This window comes from Bombus flavifrons, chromosome 3, assembly GCF_040668555.2.
Source record: "Bombus flavifrons isolate JBK064 chromosome 3, iyBomFlav1_principal, whole genome shotgun sequence".
NCBI lineage: Eukaryota > Metazoa > Arthropoda > Insecta > Hymenoptera > Apidae > Bombus > Bombus flavifrons.
In genome coordinates, this window is record NC_138444.1 from 10,950,559 (window position 1) to 10,970,681 (window position 20,123).

General features: G+C 36.0%; 1 protein-coding gene across 3 annotated transcripts in view; it reads right to left on the minus strand.

Annotated features, from left to right (window-relative positions):
* Positions 1-20,123, minus strand: part of Dh31-R (Diuretic hormone 31 Receptor) — a 173,664-nt gene that overhangs the window by 151,616 nt on the left and 1,925 nt on the right. For 2 of the 3 annotated variants that reach the window (XM_069110639.1, XM_069110641.1), the window contains exon 1: positions 19,529-19,880. The exons of the other annotated variant lie outside the window; for it this stretch is intronic. The gene's annotated coding sequence lies outside the window, so the exon portion shown is untranslated. Of the gene's footprint in view, positions 1-19,528; positions 19,881-20,123 lie in introns of those variants that run through there. 3 annotated transcript variants of the gene reach the window in all.

Consider the following 20,123-nt stretch of genomic DNA (forward strand, 5'->3'; position numbering starts at 1 on the left):
GGACTATCGCGTCTATAAGCGTGCCGATACTTACGAACAATAGCCTTAACGATTCCTGATATCAATCATTTCTCTGCTGAAACTATTCCAGTCGATGTCTTTCGAAGAATTCCAATGAATGAATTGAAGAATTCCAATGAATTTTAAAGTATTTCGAAGAACTTCAACGTCACAAATAACACTCAAAACGTGGAAAACAGTATCCAGCTTACAGAATGAGTCGTTATCTTGTGGTACGGTAAATTCAAGAGGAAAGATCAGTTAGGATATTGTCTTGCGTAATCAAAACCGAACATGCATCTAGTTAGAACGAATAATGACGCAATGTGCTCAAAATACGTGAACAATTGTATCAGTTCCGATGCAGCTGCCCACACATTACATCCTTTATCCACGTAAACCATGGACGTTCGCAATTGTTCGTTTATACAACGGGAATACTATGGTTTCCTTGAAAAAGCACCGAGCGTGCACCAACTCCTCGACCCGATAAAACGCTCGGTTTTAATTCCTCCGTTTGCATCGTTATCGCGTGAATGATAAATGCGACGCGATGTTTCGTACATTTCAAGAAGGTGGTCGATTATTAGAATGTCAAGAAGTCGTCGTAAAAAGAGATGCGGAAGGAAAAACGAATTTTTGATGGAATTTCTAACGTCTGCCTTGCGATCTTCATAAAACTTTATATTAAATTGCGTTTCATGTATTTCGAGGAATCGATAGAGGAAAAAATCATCAAAAGTATATCGTAGCGTAGTTTTTTATTAAGTTGTGTTTCGTATTGAAATATGGAGGAAGCAGCTCCAAAAAAGGCTTTACAACGAATAATCAATTTCTAATGTTTAAATTATAGTCTGCTTAATAATAATTTTTCTTGAATCGATATTTTGATATCTCGTCGAATTTCCTAAGTTCAGTATCTTGTCTTAAAAGTAACTCCGTTAAATGCTGGAGTTTACGGAGTTAAAAGTCTACGAAATTTCTCAAGTTTTGAATTATGAAGCTCGAAGTTGAGAGATCGACCCAGTCTCAGTGTTTGAAGTTCGAGGGAAGCGTTGACTATATGAGGCGGTCTGTCCTATCATTAGCTTCATCATTCTCTTCGTTTATCTTTACATCTGTAATGAAACGCAATTTCATTTGAAAAGACACTTGAATCTTGATAAACGTGAAAAATAGCATCTTGAGCAATAACACGGTAAAAATGTGCGTAAGAGTGAACCAAGTACAGAACAAGAAACCAGAAACAAAATAGAGACTCGATATTCAAGATTCGATATATATATACAAATAATAATTAGATTTGTATGCCAGGTAAATATTAACAGTTCTCGATAATATTCTCATCCAGTTTAATGGCAACGTTTTTGTAATAAAAATGCGATGTTGCGAAATAATAAAAAATACTACGAGATCGTTCGGAACCTCATCTTGATAAAGAACATCGATCACCCAACTTTGTATTACTAAAGTTTAATAGAATTCGAATTTAAATATTCATTTTTTTTCTCCTTGCAGCCCTCAAGAGAAAGTTCGAAGTTCAATTAAGCATACGAGACACGTTTTACATTTTATGTTCCTAAATAATATATCAATTTATATTATACGATGACTGTATGAAAAGTTCGTTAGCAGATAATAGGGTCAGATATCAATCAGACACGTTAGGTCAGCAACTTTGTAAAACGCTATTGTAATAAACGATATTGCAACGTCACTAATGATCCATCGTTCAAAATTGAGTTCAAAGCGAGTAAATTTCATGCGCGATAAAAGAAATCTAATTACAAAGTATTCGTATACGAGCAAATCGTTATAATTACAGATACGTATCGGTGGAAGTGAATGGCGAGAGAGCTCGATCGAAGGACAGGAATTAATTGATATCGTGGTCGGTCAAAAATGATATTTAAGGGGCTGGACACGAAAAATTCCTAACGTAAATTGATTTGCGTCCACGAAACAATTTATGGTAGCGGATATCATCGATAACAAATATTTAATGGCCCTCGCTGTTCGTACGAACATCCATCGAGCCATCGAGTGGCTCGTTCGAACAATTTCCATAAATTTTATAATATCGAATTTTCTTCGTCTTTTTCTTTTTTTTTAAATTCTTTACTCTGCATACAAATTACATTACAAATATCGACCGAACGATTAACCGATCAAACGATCTCGAAATTGCCTTGAATTATCCTTAGGGCAACGTTCACGTGGTCTTCCAGTGACTTTGAATGCTCCTCGGTGACCTCAAATAACCTTGAGTGACCTCGCCTTCAAACTAATAGTGCGTAACCTACGAATGGCTTTGTATAACTTTATGCGACTTTGCAATAACTTTCGTATAATAATAATAATTATAGCTTTATTATAATTTCTAGTTTCCAATTTATAATTAGAATAATTTGAAACGTTTATCTTGATTAGTTATAAATAGCCTTCGAATTATATCGATGATCTATATTCCATGGTGCTTTTGTTATACGTATTAACAAAGGCGAATAGATTAGGTATAATTGCTTCCTAATTTAATTGATTTAAAGTATTACATTTCGACGTAATTATAACGTTGAAAACGAACAGACAGAAATGTGGAAATCATAACAATTAATGGGAAATCTATCAGCGAATTTTATGTGGGTCATAATAAATTGAAACTCGTCACTCATTTACTAATCCATAACAGGAAATTGATTATTCTATTATTCACCGAAAAACATCTCATTTTAGGCGCAAACAAATGGACATTAATCTTGCGAAAGGAGTGGATAGTATAATTTCATAATTATTGTGGAAATGGTGGTCGTTGCCTGACACGATGATGAGTAAATTAATTAACGAGTCCAGTAATTAGCCCTACTAAATTATGAAACTCCTATCAAATATCACACTCGCAGCTTAATTCATTCACCATATTCATCGCTTTAAACGACCGTACATCTTGAATATGCATTGTTCTAATTTCCATGGTTAGTCTCTTTATGGAAATATACGTATTGCTACAGTAACTTACATTCAATGTGAACTATCGAAATTAATAATTTCCAAACTCCTTTAATTATTCAACCACGCTAAATTCGATGCTATCGATTCGCCGAGAGAACTGAAATAATTCTTCCAATTCAGTTTTACGATTCTTACGATATAAATAGGAAGCTTACCATAGAAAACGTCACGGAAATTTATTTTTCACAAAAATTGAGCAATTTCAAAAGTCGATAAATAAGATTCGTATTTTTAGCAAGAAGATATCGTTTTAAATCCCAAGCTTCAAAATCTATACATATAGAAATGTATATCAATGCTGCGAAGCATACGGATTTTTAAATTTGTAATTTCTGTAACTTTTAGGATACCCTCGACGTATCGTCAATGTTTCGAAGCATATTGATCGTTTTGAAATTGAGAATCATGAAATATCGACGAACGAAGAAATAATTGACATTTTCGTAGCAAGATCAGGAAAACATGCAAGTTTCGCGCGTGAACAAATGTTCCTCGGACCAAACAAAATTCCTATACCGTAAAGAGACAAAAGGGAGAAATGGCAGATCGCGATAGAGCGAAAGGAAGGAATTTAAACAACGGTCTCGAGAAATTGTACGCCGCGGAATTCTAAAAATTACAAATTGAAATGGAAGTTCCCTTGCAACGACGACAGACGAAATGAGATACGAAGGAGATATGAGTGGGGGAATTGCAGGTGTAAAATAAACATCACGCGCGATGAAATGTTCACTTGGACATCCCAGCGAATCTAGTCGACTGGGCGAATAAAACGAAACGAAACGGCTGATGAAACAAAATTACCGAATCATATCGAACGCGTCGAATCGGAAGGAACATCGTCGACTCGTGGATCACTGTTTTTCTATCAGCTGGATAAAACACACAGAACCGGCGTGTATTATTATTTCAGCCGCGGTCGAACGACGTCAACGATGTAATTCACGGATTTATCGCATCCTGAACAACCTCGAGATGCAGTTTGGCTCGTGACCACTGAATTCAACCGACCGGCTCTCGACGTTCGTTCAATCTCTTTGATAGTGAAACGTTTCACCTGTAATTTAATAACTGCGCGTTTCCATAGTCGATTTAGTAAACTGTGTAAAATGCGTACGAAACGAATGACTTCAACGGGCAACTGTTCACGCAATATTTCATTGTTTAAATATTTCTTCGCGCTATAGGCATTTTAATCGTTAGCCAACGGTATAATGATTTTTACACGCGAACACAGATACGAATAAATATGCGATTTAATGGAACAACACAGTTCTTATTTTTACTTGCAACCTACTGTTACGTTACGAAGACTGCAACACGATAAGTCACGGTTATCTACGTTTTACCGGGAAGAAGGTTTAAGATTCGGTATGTTTCCATCAAAATTCCTGTTGGAAATTAAAGTGTATGTAATATCTTGAAAAATATGGGATTCATATTCGGGGAAATTCGCTGTAAGAGAAGCTCGTTTACACATGGTAAAACCGACAAGGAAATATTTTATTTCCAGCCATCTTATACGGTAGAACTCTCCTCGGGGATCGTTTAATACGACAAGTATTTTGAAATACTATGATAGGATTCTACATTCTCCTTTTATTTTCTCTACCTTTAAAAGATAGTAGTTCTTTCTTATTTATATTCCACATTGCAATTATAATTAATCTAAACATAAGATGCAATTACATCAAATAGTATGTATAATATTTGTTGAGAATTGTGGATCTTTGAAGCCGAAATAATGTTATAGGAATACTAAATTTACACTGAGGATTCATATTAAAATAGCAATATATTTATTTTATGGACGATTCCGTATATATTCATCGATACATACTTGCACGCGTCTCAGCACTTTCTTCCATACCCGACTCTTAACCGACTGACTAGTTTACCCTCATCTGTTTTCGAGATGCCGCGCACACACATACCTCCACACACCGACACTCACATACAAGTATCTCTACTACGCATTTAACCCAGTCCAGCACAGAAAATTATACATATCTCAACAATATTAAATGAACAATATAGAAATAATAATCGAAGTGTCTATAGTATATCCTTAAACTTTCACGTCGATATCATGATTAATTTCAAAAATATTCAAACGAACATATTTTCAGAACGTACCTCGACAAAATTATTATTAATCGCGTTAAAAGCGTCGCAATTATCCGCTAGTGAAATTGCGTTATTGGACCATCTGAACCTTCTATTCTAATTATTTTCATTTCGTTTGAAATATTCCGTACTATAGTACAGTGTTAACGAGATTCTGCATAGGGCGTAACATCGCAGGCTTAAAAAGAATAACATGTATCATTGTGTCAACGTGACAGCGTGCTACGCAGGCAAAGAGTATAGGAAAAGACTCATCGTGGCCATTGTCTGATACAAACTACGTTCTCGTCGAGCTTAAAATCCCCGAGACATATTTCATCGTCGCCCTCTGGTTGCGCGCAAGTACGTGCATTCATTTTCCAGACATTTTCAATCTCGGTATATATATATTCCCGGCAAAACGAGACCCGCTGCCGTAAATCGAATCGAGGGAAAAGTAAGCAGCGTACAACCAATGAAAACATCAACGAAACAGCGTGCGTGCTTCCCACCGTTCGAATCAATTTATCGCGCGCTATTTTCTACGGTAAAAGTCGTGCAGGCCGATCGAGCCGCCTCCAATGAAATTTATGCTCTATTCGATAAAAGATACGGATCGATTTTCCCGTCGATAATACCTTCAACAAATCGATCATTTTCGCCGGATACGCGGTTTATGGAAAATAATTGTTATTTCTTTGTTTTCTGACACCAGAAACTTTTATATAACGAAAAACAAATATCCATATTTGTACGTTAATTCGTTAGCATCAGGACGCTTATAACAGGAAAACGAATAAATCTCGCATATGATTTTTATTTATATTTATTATTATTATTCAAATCTGACAATTATTATTTGATTTAAAAATTCGGTCAGGAGATCGTAGCCGACACGTGTGATACTTAACTCGTCGTGGTTTCTCTTGTAACTCGTAGAAATAGTTTTTCTAAATTTTTCCACCGTTTTTCCGTTTCGCGTAAATGTAGAATCATAATCGATCCGTAAGATATCGTAGTTCGAAGGTATAAAATTCAGTGGCTGAAACGACCGGCTAAATTCATTCTAAGAGTTTGAGAAATAACGTAAATAGAATCAATGACCATTGTTGATCAAACACTAGACAGTGTAAAATATCCTAATTCAGGTGGAATTTTTCTTTAATTGATTTTGAAACTGTGCGCTATGATATAACGCCTTTCGATGTTCAATTATAGCAACACCTCTACCGATTCGGTGCGCGACAAAATCGAATCGTCGACTTTTGCTCGAATAATTTTACGCGCCACGTTTTGCATTTCATTTAATTCCCATCAATCAAACGCATTTGCATTTCGCTCGATTTGGAAATGAAATTTCACTTAACGTTAGTCGATGATTCCTCCGCTAACCGATATCTTCACAGTCGAATAAATTCTCAAAATAAATACAAAACATAAAATACACAAAAGCGTGGAAACGTTTCTAGCTGGAAACATTCGTGCTTGGAAACGCGTAAATACTCCAATTAAACGTCCGCCAAGGTAACTTCGTTTAATTAAACTTTCTACTTTTGAAATTACAGCGCTTCGCCACGGCACGCCGTTTCATTCGGTTCAAAATCGCGCCTTATATCACGCAGACTGTACCAAAGGGACTATTCGTCTCTTGCCTTTTGCAACGTAGTCGAAGTTTATCGAGAAACAACGATATCACGAAACGAATATCTTTTCCGTAATAACTTACATCCTCTTGTAATGTTTTCCTTCGACTAGGTAGAAACTTTACGATTAACCTTTTGCAAAAAATTTACTAAAATATGAACGGAAATATTCTATAAAATCATCCAATATATCGCTTTTGCCGAGCAAGCAATAAAAAAATGTATATTCTATCGTTTTCGTTTCGATCGTTTCAGGATCGGTGTTTTAATAAAATTTTTATTCGACTCGTTGTCATGCACAATACGCAATCGCCCGCCAGAAAAAAAGAGAATCCATTTTAGAATAAAAGTTTATTAAGTTCGTCAACCCATCAGTGACTACCGTTCACCATTTTCCACTGGAAAAAATTAGTTTAGTGAAAGAATTGATATTAAGAGTTAATTAATATGATTCATATTTAATTCTACGCTGATGATTATGACCATTTCGTCTCTTTTATTATAGAATTATAACACGTTTGACTAATTTCGGAAAAATTTACTAAAAACCCATCCTGTTAATTGCTGCAAAACAGTTTCATATCCAAGTTAACGCGTGCAAAAAAATCTGCGTCTGTGTACGGTATGGTATTTCGAAATAAACGATAGACCGCTTAGTTACTGGCGTTGATCGCCACCTCAAATTCTCTTCAAAGGGAGGAGAAATACTGATGTATGTCAGTTTCGACGCAATGATTTTGCATTTTACGAGACTTTGCCTTCTTATCGACCACCGGTGAATACGGTATCGTGATACCCGAATAATACTTTACGAAGCGTTTCGTGTCAGCTAAAATAGCAGCCCGAAGAACGTAACATATCCTGCCACAAGTATAATTGCCGGTCGTGTTCCCCGTCAAGACAAGTACGAGATTTTAAAGCGTAAACTTCACGCGAACTTTAACGAGTTTTAATGCAGCGATATGCCTATCTAAGTACATAGCGTCTAGATATTAAAATGGCGATGAAGATTAGAAAACGGTAATGAAGATTAAGTATAATCATAGCCCCAGAAAGGGTGTAATTTCTCATTCGCCGCGATTTTAATTTAGGGCATTGGATTTCTTTATGTTTTAGATTCGAAGACTTCTATTTTAAATTTAAAAGAGTCAGAAATTTCTTAATTATTTATAACGGTAATGAAGATTCAGTATAATCATAGCCCCAGAAAGTTTGTAATTTCTCATTCGCCGCGATTTTAATTTACGGCATTGGATTTCTTTATGTTTTAGATTCGAAGACTTTTATTTTAAATTTAAAAAGTCAAAAATTTCTTAATTATTTATAACGGTAATGAAGATTCAATATAATCATAGCCCCAGAAAGTTTGTAATTTCTCATTCGCCGCGATTTTAATTTACGGCATTGGATTTCTTTATGTTTTAGATTCGAAGACTTCTATTTTAAATTTAAAAGAGTCAGAAATTTCTTAATTATTTATATCTTAAACGCGAAGTTTTTGTTATTACTTATGTCTGAGATTAAAAATATCTTACTCTTCTATATTTTAAACTCTAAATCTTCCAAGCTTCCGTATTTAAAATTTGGAAGCTTCATTTCTTCGCAGTCTTCAAATTTTCAAATTCGAAAGTTCTCGATTCGTGGAAAATTCGAAAATCTCCGTCGATGGAAAATTTGTAGATTCGTTACGATTGAAATTTAGAACGTTTCTATTGAGAACGAACTATTTGACATTCAAAATCTTTTCATCACCTGCGTTTTTCCTTCGGTCCGTTATCTTTTGAATGGAATTTCTGTTTAGCATCGCGACGTTCAACATCCAGAAATGAAACGAATCGTAAAAGAACGTAACGACGTATCTTTCTTTAACGTCGAACTCACGAAAACGCGACGCGATCCTAATTGTAAACGACTGCTTTGACGGGGATATGACATAATTTTATCAGGCGACAAGGAAACAAGCCAAGCGTCACAAATGAATTTCATAATTCGATACAGCGACGATCGATCGACGACTTTCAATTTAGATACGCCGATAGAACAACGTTCCATTAACCCTGACCATAAAATAAAGAGAATTTAATTAATAAAAAGACTCATTCTACAGTTTCACGTAATCCTGTAAATCGTTTCAAATTTTCAACCAGTCAATTTATTTATGTAAAAAGTATACCAAGTTGCCGATACTTTTGCCAGAGAATAATATTAATATTGATAATACAAGTTCGAAATTTCATAATATTTCATTACTAAATTTTTGAAATTCATTAAAGTTAGGATAAAACTGCTATTATACTTATCGTTCATAGCTTGAGATCGTTCAATTGGTTTCGAGTTCGAAGATTTCCTATTTCCATATATTGAATCCAAAATCTTTCGATCGATTACACAATAAAATCTCGATTATTCGAATTTTTCATATAATCGAACGATACGCATCCAACTACATTCTACGTGATAAATTACAATTTTTTTACATATTGCACGTATCAAATACATACGTCTTAATCGTCTTTCTTCTTCCAATCGTCCTGACTTAGCACTTTCTCGGGAAATACTTTCTTGCCGTGTTTCACATCACCCGATGACTATCTCTGATGCTGCAAATGTTCGTAATTGCAAAAATTACAGATTCAACACAACTTGCGTCTACATCAAAATTTCACACTTTCGCCTTTTAATGTGGTAAACTATCGATTCACCAGTGCCGCAAGATGCTGCTATTTAATATTAGTTATGGTTCCATCAGTGCCTTAATCGAGTCAGTAATTCGCGTTCCTCCTGAATTGATAAAACGATACACTTAGGTTTTGGCATATTGTTGCGCAACATAAAGATCAACTGACAACGACGTGTTGACAACACAGACGATATGTGTCTCACTTAGACAAACGTATATCCACAGTGCATATTTACCAGGATAATCGAGGTTCTATTTATATATTTGAAATTCCAAAGTGTCCAATGTTTTACACTTTGTAATAGAAAGTCTTTCGATTTGTCGTGATCAAAACTCGAAATATTTTCATCCTCTATATTTGTTTGGATAGAGCGTCCCGCAATTTATTAAGAACTGAATTTTAAATCGAAAGTCTCTGGTCTCGTTATTTTTCGAATTCTAAATGTTTGGTAGTCCGCTGTATCTCAAATTCGTGTCGTACACCGTCAACGTAATTTCAAACCGCCTCTCATAAATTTCTGCCATAAAATTAGGACATGATACGTGGTATGCGCAAATTTGCATCGTATGTGCTGAAATACGTTATTACGAACGTCTGGTTAATTTCACTGTCGATCCAGGTCTATTTAAATTTAAATACGACGTCTCGCCGAAAGCTCATTCATATAAGTGTCAGCTATATTTTTATAAATAATAGTAACGTTCTTCTATTTTGTATCACGCATATGCAACTATGGCAATAAATATACGATACAAATAGCCGTGTTAATAGAAACTTGTTGATAGAAGGATCGTAATTTTTATTCAGTTTCGCGACGCAAAACAACTTCTTCTTTCGCGTCTAAGAAAATCCTCAACCTCGACAAGGAGAATGAAGCGAGACGTAATTTAAGAGCTTCGAATAGAATTCCTGAAACGCTTTACGTTCTTCTATGCGGTATATTCCATCTCTCTCATACATGCAAACATTCCAAATTTTCTTCCACTTGAAACGCGTTCTACGTGGCTAGCAAATGCGGAATTAACCTTCGCGCAGTCAAAGAACAAAAGCGCAGTTCGTCATTGCCAAATGTAATCGTTCGTTGATGGCTAAGTCAATGGATCTATTCTTCGTAGAGAAGCTCCGTTCGTGTGAATTTATTTGCTTCCCAATTTGCTTGCCTGTTTGCTTTTTCTTGTCCGTCTTAAAACATAGGCATTTTCCATTACCACAGATATCTAACCAAATTATTTGATCATTCAATTTGTTCGATCGATGTTATGGAACGTAAATTTGTTCAAGTAACGTTATAAAAATTAATCTAACAGAATTATTTGATTTAATGATATATATACCACTGAAAATAATTGGAGAAATTTTTCCGAAGCATTCGCTTCTTATTTCCATTGGAGGGTTTTTCTCGCCTTTATTCGTTTGAATAGTGCGATAAAATCATCCTTGGCGATCCTTTAATCCTAGTAACTGGGTAATTGCTTCGTAACACTTTTTTACAATCGGAGGCACTCAAATGTAAAAGCTGCCGAAACTCCCCGTTGGTTTGTGATAAGGAAATAAAAATTCAGACTAAAGCTATTAATATATTCCTTCCGGAGTTAAAGGGAAAACGAAATAGGTTAATAGTTCTTTAATTGCATACTATTCTATTTTTATTATATCGCTCCATCGATCGCAGTAAACGAGTTCCATTGTGGATCGGTCGAACTGTATGCACGAACTTTAATTACGAACTTTCAAACGGTAGAATAATACAATATAAAATTGATTACACCGAATTCTACCGATAGCAGAGCGAAACGAGATACAAACATTGGCTCGGCCAAACAGGTCTTACGTATATCGCTTTTGTGCCAAACGATTAATTCGTAATCTACCTGTCGTCAAATATCAAAGAATGGCTTGATACGGTTGCGGTTCAAAGCAACGAGGCAAGAGTTGCTTCTGAACGTCAGAAGGAAAATTATGCTTCCAGTTACCCCTCTAAACATCGGACGTTATTCATGGAAATCGATTCAAGTAACATTTAAATTCCATCGCCATTTATTTACTATCTATTTGTTATTTATCCTACATCTATTTATGCTTCGAAGTATAAGTCGTAAAATATTTCATGAATTTTTTTAATTTTTTTGCCTCTACGGAATGGTATGCGCGTGAGGGTTTTATACAAAATGGTAAAAAGGTAACTCAATATGTCTGTACACATGTGCTTTTTCTTTCTAAGCTTTCTATGAATTTCCACGTTATTCCCTAAAATTGTTTATACTTTACTTTCAAGTTACGTTACATTCATCGCGTCAAGATCATTCTACAAACAAAATGTGAGAATTAAACAAATGTGTTTTGCTTTACCGATACCTGAACTTCGTACATTCGTTGCTATTATATATGAAGAATTAAAATAAACGATCTTCTAATAGTAATTCTAATTCTCTCAGCTTCCAAGTATTAAGTTGTCCGAAAAGTTTCTTTCGTTTTATGAGGAAACAATAGACGCACAACGTTTTTCATTTTATATTGTTTTGTCGAATTACGTACGATTCATTTTGTTCTGTTGAGATAAACACCGTGACATTTCACAGACTTGGTTTCACGTTTGTACGAAGGTGCACTGTTGTAAAAAACACGTTTGCGAAAGAAAGACACTTTCCGAACAACCTAAGAAATACGCTAACTGTCCTAAAACTTTCGAATCGAATTATACGTATCACACAGCCTACGCAATATTTATCCAGCCGCTACTACGACTTTCGCCAAAGATGAAGAGCCGCGCGGTAATAAAACTTTTCCGTATTTAATCCAATAAAAAGCTACGATGTAGAAAACCATCGGAATTATTTGTGTTCCTTTGCCCAGCTAGCTATCGATACAATACTCGACAGTAACCGATTTACTTTGGAAAACAAACAGAACCGCACAGTATAACGCGAATTAAGCGATTCCTCGCCTCGTTTTCGCCCTACTTTTTTCATTACACATACGAGCCAGACATTCGAGGTTGCTATCGTTTCCCGCTGGGCTTGCAGTTCAGCTCCCAAAACCGTCCGAAAAGTCAAATAAACAATTCCAAACGGAATTGGGAAAAATATTGGCAAACAGAGAAGTCCATACGAGCCTGTCTCGAAGCTCGGTTTATTTCCATTTCTCGCCCCTCAAAGACGCTCAGATCACCCAGCAAAATTTCTCAAAGGCAAATAAAGGAAGCTTTTACGATCTCTTGACGTGTTATCGCAGTTTCCCGCTCTTTCTTTCCCTGTTTCTTCTCCTCGTCTGTCGGACATTCTTTCCACGTATACACAGGGCAAACGCTCTTTTTTTCGCGCGGACGAGGGTCTCTCGAAGGAGAAAGCGGCTGAAAGTAAAGGATTTTCAGTCGGCTTCGTTCTGACTCGATAGCACGCGACCGCATGTGCAACAATCGTATCGAAACCAGGCTATCGATTAACCGTGTATCGTAGCGCGGGCAAAATCACGAGCTTTCGGTAACCAAATTCGGCTGGCATCGAGTTTTATACGAGATTCGTGTATCTAGCGAATACGTGCAACGAAATGTTCTCCGGTTTCGTTTCGGTGAAATCAGTACGAGTACGATACAGCAGTAAATCAATGTTCAAACATCGCAACTCCGCAAATCTTATCTATACGTCGAATCTATAATGCGCTGACTTATCTCGCAATAATTATATCTCGTGCTCGATGTAGATTCGACACGGAGATAAGATTCGTGAGTTTGAAACGTTTGAACATGCGAATTGACAGTAATTTGAGACACTGTTATTCCAAGTATAATCTAACCCGTGATTCGATATTCCCAGCTTAATGCTTCCGTGCTATTTACCTTTTGGTCATTGCAATTCCTCTTTGCTATCGCAAGCTACGTAGATAGATAGATAATAGGTAAAATCATCTCTCTCGTTGTCCTTGCGTTGTGCTCCTTTTTATTACTGTAAGTTCAGTCAGTGTCCTAATGTCGTGGTCTTTCTATTCGAAAATTCTTTTTGATACATTTCAGTAATTTTTTATTACTGAAATTCCTTTCTTATGAAATTTATTTTTAAATATCCTTGTAAACTACTCTTCTTTTATTACTGGGAATAAAATTTCCGATGAATTTGAATCATTCTCTATATTACTGAAATTCCTTTTTTAGGTATTCGTTTTCTTTCTCCCTTTTCTTTTTTTTTTTTTTCTTTTTTACCGCAACCTGCTTTTGAACATTCTTTAACTGCTTTCTCGTTATTGGATTTCAATGCATCTGCATCGTCATTCTTTAATCTATGAAATTCTTTCGCCGGTGTTGCCCTTGAAACGTTCAATTCTTTTTCATCGCTGTAATTCCTCATTAATGCCTTCTCGTGGCAGTCCTCAGCGTGTGGAAGTTTTCCTAAACCCTAATTGCATCGCGGTAGGAATCCATCGTCGAAAGGAAGCTCGTGGGGTGATAGATAATTATATTATTTCTCGCTATTGATTCGCAATGGGTATCGTCCGTGACAGTAGTTGAAGCCGAATGAAATTATTCCTAGCAAGATCCACAGAAACTAGAAAATAGACGTTTATGGAATATCAGACAACGTATGGTTACATCCGACATGTGAAATTCATAATACTATATCTGACGGCTTGTTCGAGTCTCTCTCATGATATTCTGTGAAAACGGCCGAGTACTCGTTATAAATTGATTACCTTAATTTATGATGGAGAGATAACAAAATTGCACTAGCATTTTCTCATGCAAAGTGCGCCACACATCGTTGATCCTACTTGTTCGAGAAATTCAACATATTCCCTCTACGTGTGTGTATTTTTAATCATTTGCTTCGGTAGTTTTATCGCGCCAAAGAACATTAACACAGTATAAATACTATTATCGATTCACCTATAATGGTAGTCCCTAATTCGTAAGATGCAAGGATATCGAATAAGTTATGGGCAAATTAAATGGAAAATAAGTCTGATTAAACGTAACACGGGTATTGAGGATAAGAGAATAATTTAGCGTTCTACATCACCCTGAATCCGATTTATCCAGATATATTTCAGAATCTAAATTACAGACTCTATCCACGTATTTTCACGCAAAATGTATTATTCAAATCCGGTTGTTTCTAGAGTTTGACCTTTCTTAATTTACCTTAACTTCTTTCCCACCTACAAATTACTAATATTTCCACCTACAACTCGTTGGATTAATCTATTAACCAGGTGATCCTTTAATCAGGAATTTCTGCAACTCTAAAATTACAATAAACGAAATAAATTAAATTATGCGTAAGAACTCATCTTCCACGGTCAACGACATGCAAATATCCTTATTCGTTTCTAATGCAATATTTCCTGTAGCTTTATTATCGGTCACACGTTAATTAACACGCTAATTACGAAAAGAAACAAATTTCTACTACTCCGATAATCCTAGTATCCCCTTGTCTAACTGATTTTTTTTAACAAATATATTCATCGACGTTGACTATTTATTATTTATCGCCTCGACGTTATGCCCGAGGAGAAACACTGAAATATTGCACGCGAATTATTATCGATATAGATATAATCTTTTGCATAACACACAATACGGAACTAAAGTTACAGTTAAGGTTGGAATTTAATGCAAATACAGCTCGCCTCTGTTGCTCTTGATTCGTAATCTACGCCGCGAGTATCGCGAGATATTATAAAGCGAAGGCTTAAGTAACAAAGAGCTACGAAAGCTTAGAAGTAGCTAAAGGAAAAATAAGTGAAAAATGCAATATCCTGCTATAACATTCCCGAGAATGAAAGACATACTACTATAATATTCCAGTCACAAATTCTTCGCAAATGGTCTTCTCATCTTTTCCAGACCCGCTAGACGACCTTAAATCTTGCTACGCATTTAATCACCGATAGCTTCGGAATAATTTATTCAATCGCTATATATCGATGCTTGACTAGCCTAATTTGATATTCGAAATTACCGATGATTAATCGAAGATATATTAGCTAGCCGTGTTAAACTTTAAATTGTAGACGGACTTCCTTCCTAATTTCCTTCGTAAATTATTCGTATCGAAACACTCTGGGGTTCGAAACTTTCCGATCGATCGACGCGTTTATTTCGATCACAGAAATACACGTCGCACGAACGAAGACGATGCTGGTACAGGTCAAGGAAAGCTACCGAATAATACTCTTAACGTGGCCATTAACCATCAAGGAGTAACTCTCTCGGTATCATAATATACATAGGCGGTTGCAACTATGGTACATGTGTGTCACCAGAATATCTCTATGGCACGCTAAAACCACGAACCTGTAAGGCACAGCGCCGCGCCCACGCCGGTGCACTTTTATCAGACAAGTGTATTTGCTTTCGTGGTTATCCTGAGATAGAACGCGACGCAGCACTGGACATAGCAATTTTCACAAGTTGCTCGTCTTTTGAAAGTACGCAAGTTTAATTAAGACTATCGTTATCGAAACGAAGTTATTTCCGAAGCAATGGGAATATTTTCATCGTATTGCGTTGGCAAGTAAGTGATTGCGGATTTTGTCAATACCATCTAATGACAAAATCCGCAATCACTTAGTTGCCTATCCAATAGATTGAAAAGTATTAATCACACACGCTATATGTAAAATATTTAGGCTTGCGATTTGTAGGAATTTCTTTCTTTGTTTCTTTTGTATGGTCCTCAAATAGGAACCACGGTGAAGGAAAATAATTATTAACATTTTATTTTCAATTTTTCGAAACAAAGCTATTTCCGAAGCAATGGGAATATTTTCATCGTATTGCGTTGGCAACTAAGTGATTGCGGATTTTGCCAATACCGCCTAATGACAAAATCCGCAATCACTTAGTTGCCTATCCAATAGATTGAAAAGTATTAATCACACACGCTATATGTAAAATATTTAGGCTTGCGATTTGTAGGAATTTCTTTCTTTGTTTCTTTTGTATGGTCCTCAAATAGGAACCACGGTGAAGGAAAATAATTATTAACATTTTATTTTCAATAGTATACCAAACAAGTTTCGACGAATAGTAGGAAATGTTATCTGACCGTGACTTCTACGAATTTTGGAAATTCCGATTAAAACAATGTAGCTAATCCGGGTTTTAGGATGCAACGATGTAACTTCGTATAGGGCCGAGATTCAACTGGTATCTAATTAGGACCTAACGAAGACTGAGCCAGAGGTTAACCATGATTCGACCAAACGCTATAGTTGAGAGGCAATCGAAATTTAATTGAAGCCTAACCGAGAGGCAATCAACGACGAACAAACTGCTTCAATCCTCCGATTAAAAATTAAGTCTTACGCAAGTCTGCTAATGTTGGCAAGTTAAAAAGTTTTTTGACAAAGCAAAGGGCAACGTACGAAGTATATTTTGCAAAGGATCATTCATCTAATATTAATCATATCGTTCGAATAATAGTAAAAAATAATTATAATAAGACAAATCTTATTACGAGACAGATTCTTTCAAGAAATTCTCTGAATGGCTTTCTTGAGTATTTCGCGTATAGCCGTCTCGTCAAGTTATTCTCAAGGTAATATTAACTACCTACTGTATTATGTAATATTCTATTTTGAGAGATGCTAAAATAGAAGAAAAGAAGGCAAAAGCGAAAGCCGAAGCTTAATGATAAGAAGCCACATGCGACAGACTTTCGATCTGGGAATTAACTCTTGTCTATGATCCGAATAACCCATTTTCGATTCAATGAACTCCCACGAGCAGGAAATAGAGAAATCTAAACCCTCCGTACTTCGCACCTGAATAATACAAATTGAATAAATCGTTTCATTAAAAATAAACACTTCGATCTTTCGCGTCCGACGACCGAACAAAATGAAATTCTACTTTTCATCGAGGATACTCTACCGAAAGTAAAATAAGAATCTATTACATTTTCTACGAGAAACAAAACGAATAAATAGAAATTAAGCGGTACTTTTTGTTTCAGAAATATCTCTTCTAAAATAAAGGATCCCGAAAAACAACTGTATATTCTCGTTTCACCTGTGCGAATAAATTTTATTTTCGATTTCGATATTCATACCTGCACGCTTCAAGCTTGTTCTTCGGGCACTTCGATACTTCGAACAACATCTTCGTGCCTTTACACGTAAATAACCGTGATGGATCACCATGAAAACGGAGCATCCACCATAAAATCCAGCATAATATTACATGGTCGATTTACAAACAACAACGAGAATTTCAATTTCGATGATGTGGTTGCTATAACGTCGAGATATTCGCAAGCTTCGTTCGCTCCTTGCAAGTCTTACCACGCAGCTCTCGAAATTTTATTTTCCAATCTCGAGCTTCTTCCAATAGATAAAAAGGCTTCTAATATTTGAAGCATCGATCAGATAGAAATTCGTTAGCCAAAGAAACGTTCATTTAGAGTTGTCCTAATCGGAGGAGTTCGCATGTTTTCTGATAATTAAGATTCAATCTCGATCGAGGAAACTTTAACAAGGAACAACAAGTTAACAAGTATAAATTTGCATGCAAATTTGTCAAATAAGAAACATCAATTTCACTCTACGAATTAGCAACGAGATAAGAAAATGTTCGACGAAACGTATTATTCATGGCGCAAGGAAAGATCATGCGAGTAATCGTTCTCGTCCAGAGAAGAAAGAGAAATAGAAAAATATTCCAAGGACATTTCAATAAGAGTTTTCAATAAGTATTTAATAGCAAACATTCTTTGGATTTTACACGTGAGACCGAATACGGAACCAAAAGGATATGAAACAAGTGAGTAGCGACATGGTGAAACTTTCCTGGTTTTCTTCCGTTGCTCGCGTTTCAATGTCCACTGTCCACGAGGGATTCAAAGGCAGTACATACATATATTTCACGCAACGATAGCGTTCTCATTTCTGTGTGTAACAAGTATCGTTCTTCTCTCTTTTTTCCTCTTCTGTTTGAACGTCGAACGTTCAAACGCACACCGGAAATGGGTTTTCGAAACGCCGATTTCTCATACCAATGAAACGCGGCTCCTGTGACCAAACACCAGCGGGATCTTCCTAAAATTTCTTTAGTCGCTTTAGAACTTCTCGTTCTCTACGCGACGGCGATTTTCCTATTCTCAATGCAGGAATTTATGATAACCGCGTAACACGCGATTAAAATTAGCAACAAGCAAGTCGAATATAAACGCTGTAAGGGTTAAACCCTGAAACATTTGATCGTTGGCTTTGTGAAAAACACAAAATTATTGGAATTTCCCAGATTTTTTCATATTGTATGAGATTACTCGCTCAAATTAAAACGACCTTTCCCATTGAATATTTTATAGGATTCGTCGCTGGCAAACGCGCAAAAGGCTTCATGAAAATCCACCGCTGCAGATTTTCCTGCATCGATGTTCTCCCAATCGAATAACATACGAGTGGAATACGATTTCCTCTTTTTACTGTTGCCTTTATAAAAAAAGATTGGCGGATCTTCTCTTTTAAAATGATCTACGGCGATCGATAAACGGAATTTGGTAGTTCACGATCTATAAATGACAATTCATAACTTGAACTAATTTCTTAGTCGATACATTCATTCCAAAGTGAATTAGAGCAATGAACGAAGAAAAGGAATTTCAGTAATTCGAGCGTTGTGTCATGAAATCGAACGTTTCAAGGTTTCTCTTCGCGATATTTTATTCTTCGCGATATTTTCGCGGTTAAATACTCCCAATTAATTATTTCTTCTTCTATCGCTAGAAAACATCATAACGAATATAAACCGAAATAACTAACTTCCTACTCTTTAGTTTATTTTTAACAAGCCGAAATTCTGTTGCTAAACTCGAATCGCTAAATTTCGATTCCGGTTCAACGTGCGACCCTCTCAAATTTCACGTACATTTCGAAATAAAAAGACCTCCTCGGTCGCGGATATTTTCTAAATTGGAAATTATCGTTTCACCGTGGAAAGCTAATGTAAATTAGTCGGCGCGGATCAACACAATGAGAGGTGCAGACGGGAAATAATTGACCGAATCTGTGGGAATAATTGCTGTCGGAGTGTCAGGGCTATACGGTTCGCAGAGATTCAATATCATTGGAATAATAAAACAAGGTACTTACCAAGGACACGATGATCAACCGGTGTACAGACAACAGAAATATGCGCGGAAGCTGCGATTCATTATCATTCACTGCATTTTAATCGCGACTAGATTAACCGAACTGATTTAATTGATCTGCAGCCGCGATCAACCGATTCTCCTTTAGATCAAAGCATTTTCAGTTCGACGAAAGAAACGAGCATCTTAAGTTCACGGAGTATCCACGTGTTTTCATTAACAGTAGTCGTTCATTTAATTTCATTGGTAATTGTAATAATTGCAGTTAATCGAATTCATATTATCAGTCACATTCGATTGTTCGTCAAACCATCGAATTTCTTTTTATTTTATTTTTCCCATTGCCTTTCCTACTTCATACAAAATGCACAATCATTATCGAATTTGCTATGATATTATATCGGGAAAGTGCAGAATCTTGTTGCCCGTCGCAAAGTAGATACACATCAAGTATTAAAACACGTTTCTCTCTATTCTGAAGAACGAGGCAAGTGAATTTATAGTAGTGCGCATTACGATTCAATTTATTCATGATATTTTATCTTTTTACAGAAGAAACTTTTCTGAATAATTGCCGAGTAATTTACGTATGATAG